Source organism: Gossypium raimondii, chromosome 13 (assembly GCF_025698545.1).
Source record: "Gossypium raimondii isolate GPD5lz chromosome 13, ASM2569854v1, whole genome shotgun sequence".
Taxonomy (NCBI): domain Eukaryota; kingdom Viridiplantae; phylum Streptophyta; class Magnoliopsida; order Malvales; family Malvaceae; genus Gossypium; species Gossypium raimondii.
The window spans coordinates 23952477-23961940 of NC_068577.1; the positions used below are offsets into that span (position 1 = coordinate 23952477).

At 32.5% G+C, this 9464-nt stretch overlaps 1 non-coding gene across 1 annotated transcript; it reads right to left on the minus strand.

The window, feature by feature from the left end:
* Positions 1–7232: 7232 nt before the first annotated feature.
* Positions 7233–7339, minus strand: LOC128036342 (small nucleolar RNA R71). The gene has a single exon (XR_008193140.1). It is a non-coding gene; the product is annotated as a small nucleolar RNA R71 (small nucleolar RNA).
* Positions 7340–9464: the final 2125 nt, after the last annotated feature.

Sequence of the window (9464 nt, forward strand, 5' to 3'; positions counted from 1 at the left end):
GAGTACCGATTCTTCTTTGTTTTTTTAGTCGATATCGGAGTCATCAAAATTGTCGGAAGTGAAGACGCCTTCGCCGAAGATCTCCGGTGTGTCAACATCGTCGACTTCCATGGCTGAACCTTGGTCGTCTGGGTCCGCCACGAATTCCATCGGCATCGGCCTCATCTTCCCCACCTTTTCTTTAGGCTTCTAGTGATTTCTTTTGTTGGTTTAATATTAATTATTTTTGTTGAAATATCAAGCTGAGGTTATATAGGGTCAAACAAGTCAGTATAATTCATTATGATTTTGTGGCGTTTTTAGCATAAATGCCACTAAAAAAATTAAATCCATGTAATAAAACTGTAGCGTTTTGAAAAATTTTAACACATATTTTACTATTGATTACTTTTTGCGGCGTTTTTCTAATAAACGCCGCAAAAAATTATTTCATTTCCATTTTACTATGCTGAAATTTTTATATTTTATTTTTTATAAATTGATTTATTTTTGCGGCGTTTTTATTGCTTATCATTTGCGGAGTTTTTCATAAAACAGCAGTAAAAATTATTTTATTTTGAACAAAATGACGCTGTTTTGTTATGCTAAAAATTTTTATTTTGTTTTTATAAATTAATTTTTATAAAAATAAAAAAACCAAGTACTCTCAAAATAAATATTGTATATTTTAATAAGAAAACAAATAATAAAATAGTTGTAATTAATTATTAAGTTAGAATTATCCAAATTAAATAATTAACTATATATCCATATCATTTTATTTCATTTTTATTTTTGTATTTTTTCTTACAATTTGGTCCTCTCCAAAATAAATAATTATACCTAAATATCCAAATCAATCTATTACTTTTTTAACTTATTTATTAATTCTATTTAAACTAATATTTAAATATATCAAATGGTTTAGATTAATTTTTTAAATATAAAAGCATTAATTAATTGTATAAAATTTTATCATTTAACAAATCTCAAGTAAACCTTAACCTTAAACCCTAAATTAACCATTCAATACATATAAAGTCTATCTATTATATATCTCTTAAATAATTTAAACTATATACTCATAATTTCAATATATTTGATTTATTATTATCTCGATCTTTTACAATTATATAAGAACATATTTAAAATATAAATTAAAAAATAAATAATCTAAACTCAAAACCTTAACCTGACCCCTGAATCCCTAAACCTTAAATCTCTAACTCTTAAACCCTAACATCTAATCCCTAAACCTTAAATCACAACCCTTAAACCATAATCGCTAATCCATAATCCCTAAATCCATACTCCCTAAACCTTAAAATATAAACTCCTAAATCGGCCTTAAATATTAAATTAATCATATACCCTAAACTAAAAACCCTAAACAAATTTATTATTATCTCTTTTACAATTATATAAGAACATATTTAAAATATAAATTAAAAAAAAATTAATCTAAACCCAAAACCCTAACCAGACCCCCAAATCCCTAACTTTTAACCCCTAACACGTCTAACCCCTAAACCCTTAACCTTCTAACCCCTAAACCTTAAATCCCAACCCTTAAACCATAATCTCTAAACCCAAACTCCCTAAACTAAAAACCCTAAATTATAGTGATAATTAATTCAATATTTTAAAATTAATACTATTTCTTTTACGATTATATAAGAAAATTTTTAATATATAAACTAAAAAACAATTAGTAATCATGTACCCAAAAAACTTTAAAATTATTTTAAATAATAGTATTTTAATTTTTCTATTTATTTCAAATTATTTCTACCTGTCATTATTTTTTCTGAAGATTTTAAATATTCAATTAGAAATAAATTGAATTTCATTTAATATAAATAAACCAATTAAGATAAAAGGCTTTTAGCGGCGCTTCTTAAAAAACGCCGCTAAAGACTAGAGCATTAGCGGCGCTTCTTAAAAAACGCCGCTAAATCCCTAAAAACTCACAAAAACGACGATGTTAGATTTAGGTTTTTGCGGCGCTTTTTGTAAAACGCCGCTAATGCTCATTTTTAGCGGCGTTTTTAGAAAAGCGCCGCTAATACTCGATCTTTAGCGGTGTTTTTTAGATAGCGCCGCTAATGATTGATTTTTAGCGGCGTTTTTTATTCAAACGCCACTAAAAACGCCGCTAAAAGTCTGTTTTGGTGTAGTGCTTCAAGCCACCTGAGTTGACTAAGATTCAATTATTTTTGGGTCATCAAATATTTCAAGCTTTTATGATCTGTGAATATATGATATTTTTCACCGTAAAGGTAATGTCGCAAAACCGTAAAGGTAATGTCGCAAAATTTTTAAGGCAAAAACAACAGCGGCTAATTCCAGATCACGTGCCAGTTAATTTCTTTCACGACTTTTCAATTTACAGCTACCACCATGCCTTCTTGTATAAGTACATAACCTAATCCATTCAACGAGGCATTGCTGTAAATTGTAAACTCTTTTTCCAATTCAGGTTGAGTCAACATTAGAGCTTCAGTTAACATGTTTTTCGACTGATCAAAACTTTGTTGACATTTATCAGACCAGATAAATTGAACATCTTTCTGTAGTAGTTCCATCATCGGTAAGGCCATGATCGAAAAACTTGTCACAAAACACCAATAATAACCTTCTAAGCCTAGAAAACTACGTACCTTGGTAACATTTCACGGAGACTTTCAATTTATAATTGCAAAAATCTTGTTCGAATCAACTGTAGTACCATCCACAGAAATCACACGCCCACAAAATCCAACCTCGGGTAACCAAAACTCACATTTGCTGAACTTAGCTTAGAGCTATTTCTCACACAAAGTCGGTAACACAATTCTCATATGTTGATCATGTTCGGTTTCATTCTTTGAGTAAATCAAAATATGATGATAAAAATGACCACAAATTGATTTAAATGTGGCTGAAATAATCTATTCATCAAATCTATAAACGTAGTAGGAGCATTCATCAAACCGAACGACATGACAAGAAACTCATAATGACCATATCTAGTTCTGAATGTTGTTTTGGAAACATCTGGTTCTTTAACTCGCAATTGGTAATAGCCTGATCATAAATCCATCTTTGAAAATAAAACCACTCCTTTCAACTATCGATAACCAATACATAACCTAAGACTGTTGTCTTCTTATTAACGAATAAAACAGGAACTCCACAATGTAATACACTCAGTCTAATGAACCTGCGATCTGTTAATGCTTGTAGCTAAGATTTTAACTCTTTTAGTTTTGCTGCTGCCATTCTGTACGGTGCTATAGATATCAGAGCAGTTTCTGGTATACGTAAGGTTACCAGTCTAGGCTAAACCTTTGAAACGACAACAACAAATTACCATTCCAAGCTAAATCTGTGTCACTTCTATATCCAAGTCCACAATAAATTCTAGAGCTTGGTTCTAAACAAGAATCATTCAAAAACATTGTCTATGATACTTTTACTCGCTCCATCAGAATTATCTCGTAAATTTAATTTTTTTATCATATAGTCTAATTTCCAGTTCAGTTGTATATATATAAATAATTAAAAACATTTAATAAAAAACGGTAACCATGGAAGGTAGTATGACTTACTTATCAAGTGATTCAACTATCAAGGACTAATCGACAATTTTTCCTTTTCTTCATACGTCCTCCACTCGTTGAGATTCTTGATCTAAAGTATTGTTTAGTTTAATTAAATCAATTCAAACCAAATAAACAATAAAATTTATGCATTTAAGTCCTTATAATCACATTTTATGAATTTATCCCTAAACTTTACCCTTTATGCAATTTAGTCCATAAATCTGAAATTATCAAATTAAACACAATTAAACTTAAACCAAGCTAGTCGAGTTTCCAATAATCCATGAACAACCCATATATTTCTCTATTTCAGAATATTTTCATGTGATTTTACAACTTTAACAATTAAATCCTTAAACATCAAAATCACTAAAATCACTTTACAAAATAGTCTTATTTAACAAAGAAGCTTAATAATCTATCATCAAACTTCAAAAAACTTTAAGCTCATCAATGGAATAATAAGAAAAATTTAACAATTTCATAATTTAACCCCCGGGTTAGCATAACTAAGCTAAAACGACATCAAAAACCTAAATATCACTAAAAACATGAGTCGAATACATAGCATGCAAGCAAAACCAAGCTTGGTCGAAAGTTTCCCTCACTTGTCATGGTTGGCTCTTATCAGACAGTTGTCAATTGCGGTGACAATTCTAAATTCTATATACCAATATAGCATTTACTGTACAATATTAAGTATTTAAAAGTATGAATGAGTTTTTTTACGGAATAAGAGATATCGTTGCATTGCTATACCCTTGTTCCTAAGAAGTAACGATGGGGTGCAACAAACCCCAGGGAGTACGTAATTGTGCCGACACACGCTCATGCAGTGATGACCTTTGGCTAGATTCTTTTTTCTAACGTTTGTATTGGACTGTTCCCTTTTTAACATTCCTCAATACACCCACTTTGGAGTGTCACTTATTTATAACTATATATATAAGCAGCTATAGAAGGTAGTTTCATTCAAGATTCAAGGAATGCTACTAGTCATTTATTACTAATGCACCCTAAATAATTCATCAAAGTATTAAAGATACAACATTCAGTAAAATTTATCCAACTCATTCATTGATAATTCACATGATCCAAGAATTATGCATCGAATGTAACAAAAAATTTTCGAACAACTGTGCATAAACCTTACATGCTTCAAAAAAATTTTAAAATATGGGTGTATTTCCAATTCCATATACATTCCCCAAAATTTAAAGATTGCAGTGTCCCCAATGCACTGACAGGAATATGTAATGACAATGTATACTTATTGGAAACACGAAAATTTACACATTTTTACATACCCTTTTTAACTTAAAATCATACTGTTTTGATAAAATTCTTGTCGAAAAAATAATTAATTTTTACAAAATAATTAAAGCGCACTTAAAATATGAAAATTTTTAATTTTAGTTAATTTTATAATTAATTTTGATGAATTTTGGTTATTTTCGACAGATCTGCACAAAGGGCAAAAAATGGCTCGACAGACACTACTAGAAGCACAAAACCGAGAAGCAATTTGAAGTATCGAGGTGAACTAAATTTCAACCTAAGATAGTCCAAAATTATATGTATTAATTCATAATATAATTAATTTTAATTTATATCCAATTTAATTTGGGTTAATAAATTATTATTAATTAATTATGAAAAAGTGGTCCAGTTGAACTGAACTGACCAAGAAATGGACAGCCCAAAAACCGTCCCAAGAGCTGACCCAAATCAGCATATTAGCTGATTATTTAATCTTACAAAGGGGCCATTGAATACTTGTTCAAGTTTGATTCAAACCCCTCCAAAATTGGTGGCTTTATAAATTTGCCCCAAGCCTAAATTAGCAATGTTGAAACTATCAACCTTGCCACATGTGTTGCCGGCCAAGGGAGGGCTCTTTGGCTGATAATTTTATCTATTTTTAGTAGCCTTCCTCATCTATAAAAACCCTCTTAGGCTGGTCATTTGAAAAACACACCTCAAGCATTCACATCTTTCCTATCTTTTCTCCACTTTCTCACTTCTTTTCCATTCCACAATTCCCTTGCTCTCTTGCCGATTTGTCCTCTTGGGAAAGAGGCATTCATCACCTATTTGGAGCAGCAATTAAGTGTTCATAACAGCCTTGGTCGACGAGGAAAATGGAGAAGAAAAAACGGAGCAACTAGTCAAGCCACGGAAAAACACCGTATTTGATTCTTGTTCTCTACCTTTTTAATTTTTGTTGTTATGCTGAACATATTATGAATATTTATGTTGTTGGAATGGTTAATTTAATCAATTTATCTTGTATTTAATTCATGCTAGGTTGATTGCATTTCGTTTGTTAAAATTATTAAAATTGTGTTATGTTGTTATAGGCCTCGGTAAGATGCTTGATTAAGTAAAATCTTGACTAAGTTATTCTTGCATTACAATTTTTAGGTAACTTACAAATTAATTATTTAAACAGATTGAAATTGCAATTAATGGACATAGTACTTAATCAGTGCAGGTTTAATCATCTAAGGTAGCCGAGGGTTAGATTAGCAACGGTATCTGACGATACATTTGCCTTGCATAACTTCCAAGATTATTGTGATTAAACAGTTTCAAGGTAAGGATACTTTGTTACCTCACATAGTCTTTTATATTCTTATAAAATCGAGTTAATTGTTTGAATTGACATAGGTATATGTACAAGAGCTTATTTTGATTTAATAAGTATCTATGTGCAATAACATATTTTGCCTATTAAGATTTGTTTAATCGGTTGAATTGACATAGGGATGTAGTCAAGAGATAAATGGATTTTGGCAGGTGAGTATGTTCATAAGTTAGCAAATTACCGAGTTGCCGCGAACTTATTCTTAACAATATAAACACGAGTTTAATAATTCTAAGTTAAGAAATGTAATTAATCTAACACAATTATGTCATCTTAATTAAAATCGTATTTTGAAATCGTGCATTTGAGATTTATTTATTTAGTTCACTTAGTTTAAAATCTTAGTTTTTAATCACCCTCTTCAAACAAAATATTTTTCTTCACCAAAGTGTTTTAAATAGCATAAATAGTTCTTTTCACAGTCCCTGTGGGTATGATAACTCGACATTTACTAGTCACTTTATTACTTGTTGCGATTGTGTACACTTGAACATTTCCGTCGTTCCAAATTTTTGGCGTCGTTGCTGGGGACTGTGTTTTAAAAAAAAGTAATTATTTGTGAAGTTGTTAGTTTTGCATTTTGGTTTATTTTTCTGAATCAAGGAAACAGAGCAAACCTTGCTCAAAATCCTATCTTTATTGCTGATGATAGGGATAGAGCTTTGAGACAGTATGCTGTGCCATTATTTCAGGATCTTAATTCGAGTATTAGGAGACCCGAAATTGAGGCACAATAGTTCAAGTTGAAGCCAGTCATGTTCCAGATGCTTTAGACAATGGGCCAATTCAGTGGAATGCCTACCGAAAATCCTCACCTACACTTAAGACTGTTTATGGAGGTGAGCGATTCTTTTAAGTTAGCCGGAGTACCCGAAGATGCATTACGATTCAAGTTGTTCCCATATTCACTAAGGGACAGAGCTCGAGCTTGGTTGAACTCATTACCACCAAACTCAATTTCAACATGGCAAGAGTTAGTAGAAAAATTCCTTATGAAGTATTTCCCGCCTAGCAAGAATGCTAAGTTAAGGAACGAGATCACTGCTTTCCAACAAATGGATGATTAGTCATTGTTTGAGGCATGGGAAAGGTACAAAGAATTATTATAGAAGTGCCCTCATCACGGAATCCCACATTGCATACAACTTGAGACATTTTATAATGGTCTCAATGCTCACACGAGGATGGTAGTGGACGCTTCTGCTAATGCTGCTCTCCTTTCTAAGTCTTATAATGAGGCTTATGAAATCATTGAGAGGATTGCCAACAACAATTATAAATGGCCAACCAATCGAGCAGTGTCAGGAAGACGAGTCGCTGGAATACATGAAGTAGACACTCTTGCTTCACTCGCATCTCAAGTATCATCAATGTCCTCAATGTTAAAAAATCTTACTACTAATGGGTGTAATAGTTTTTGCAGCACAGCCACTGAACCAATTTGAAAATGTAGCCTGTGTTTATTGTAGGGAAGGACATTTGTTCAAAGAATTTCCATCGAACCCAGAATCTATGTATTACATGGGTAACTAGAACCAAAATCGAAGAAGGCAAGGGCTGCAATCCAATTTCTATAACCCATCATGTCGAAACCACCCGAATTTTTCCTGAAGTAACTAAGGGGCAGGAACCAGTAACAATTATGTCCAACCTAGAACGACCCAGCCACCTGGTTTTTCCCAACAAGCTTAGAAACTAACCCAAGCTGAACCATCCAATAGCCTAGAGAATCTATTAAAGGCATACATGGCGAAAAATGATGCCTCTCTAAGAATTTGGAGAATCAAGTGGGCCAACTTGCAACTGAACTCAAAAACTGACCACAAGGTGCTTTACCTTGTGATACGAAGAATCCGAGGAATCCAGGGAAGGAGCATTATAAAGCATTAACATTAAGGAGCGGAAAGACTTTAGAGCATAATTCTGTCGAAGTTGAGAAGGAGCCAGCTGACACTCAAGACTCAAAGGAAGTTCAACCGAGTGTTGAAATTCCAGTTTCACTAGAAATTAAATCTGCAAAATTCGACAAGGTAACTTCTGAACCAGCTTATTCTGATCAAAGAATAAATCCGTTAGATGATGAATTCCCATAGAAAACGAATCAACTAGTTTCAGTAAAGAAACCTCCACCACCCTACCCTCAAAGACTTAAGAAGTAAAAGTAGGAAATTCAATTCAAGAAGTTCCTAGACCTACTCAAGCAACTTCATATCAACATCCCATTGGTTGAAGCACTTGAACAAATGCCGAACTACGTCAAATTCATGAAGGATATCCTATCTAAAAAAGAAGGCTTAGAGAATTTGAGACGGTAACCCTAACAAAGGAATGCAATGCATATCTTCAAGACAAATTATCCCCAAATTTGAAGGATCCTGGATGTTTTACCATACCTTACAATATTGGAGCAACATATTGTGGTAAGGCACTATGTGACTTGGGTGCGAGTATCAACTTGATGCGCATGTCAATATTTAGAAAGTTGAGGATAGGTGAAGTTAGACCAGACCTACTACAGTTACACTTCAATTAGCAGGTCGATCTTTAGCACATCCAGAAGGAAAAATCAAGGACGTATTGGTACGTGTAGACAAATTTATCTTTCCAGTTAACTTTGCGATTCTAGACTTTGAAGCAGAAAAAGAGGTGCTAATCATCCTAGGAAGACCATTCTAAGCAACCGGAAGGACCCTTATTGATGTGCAGAAGGGCGACCTTACTATGCGTGTTCAGGATGATCAGGTAACATTTAACGTTTTTAAGCAACCGGAAGGACCCTTATTGTTCTGCAGTGTTCGATTTAGAGGATTTAATCATGGAGAAGGAACTCAATTATGTTGAGGATCCATTGGAACAAATTTTGACATCAGATCCTCCAAATGATAAAGAGGAGGATGAATACTCAGTTTTGTTAGAAGCTAATCAAAGGGGATTTAATCCGTAATCCCGCTTTGAATCTTTGGAGTTAGAGAAAAAGGATTATGCCCAACCAAAAGCGTCAATCGAGGAGCCACCTAAATTATAACTAAAGATAATAAACAATGAATTCTATTATTACATATAGAAACAATGAGATTTCTCAAGATAACTCTTCAAAGGGTAAAAATAACCTATGTTATCAATGTGATATGAAATATTTTTGGCCACATATATGCCCAAATATTTTGTTTTTGTTAATATTCTTTGAGGAAGGATATTAGAATGTAGTAATGAATTCTATTATTACATATAGAAAATATTTATCTTATCTAGTA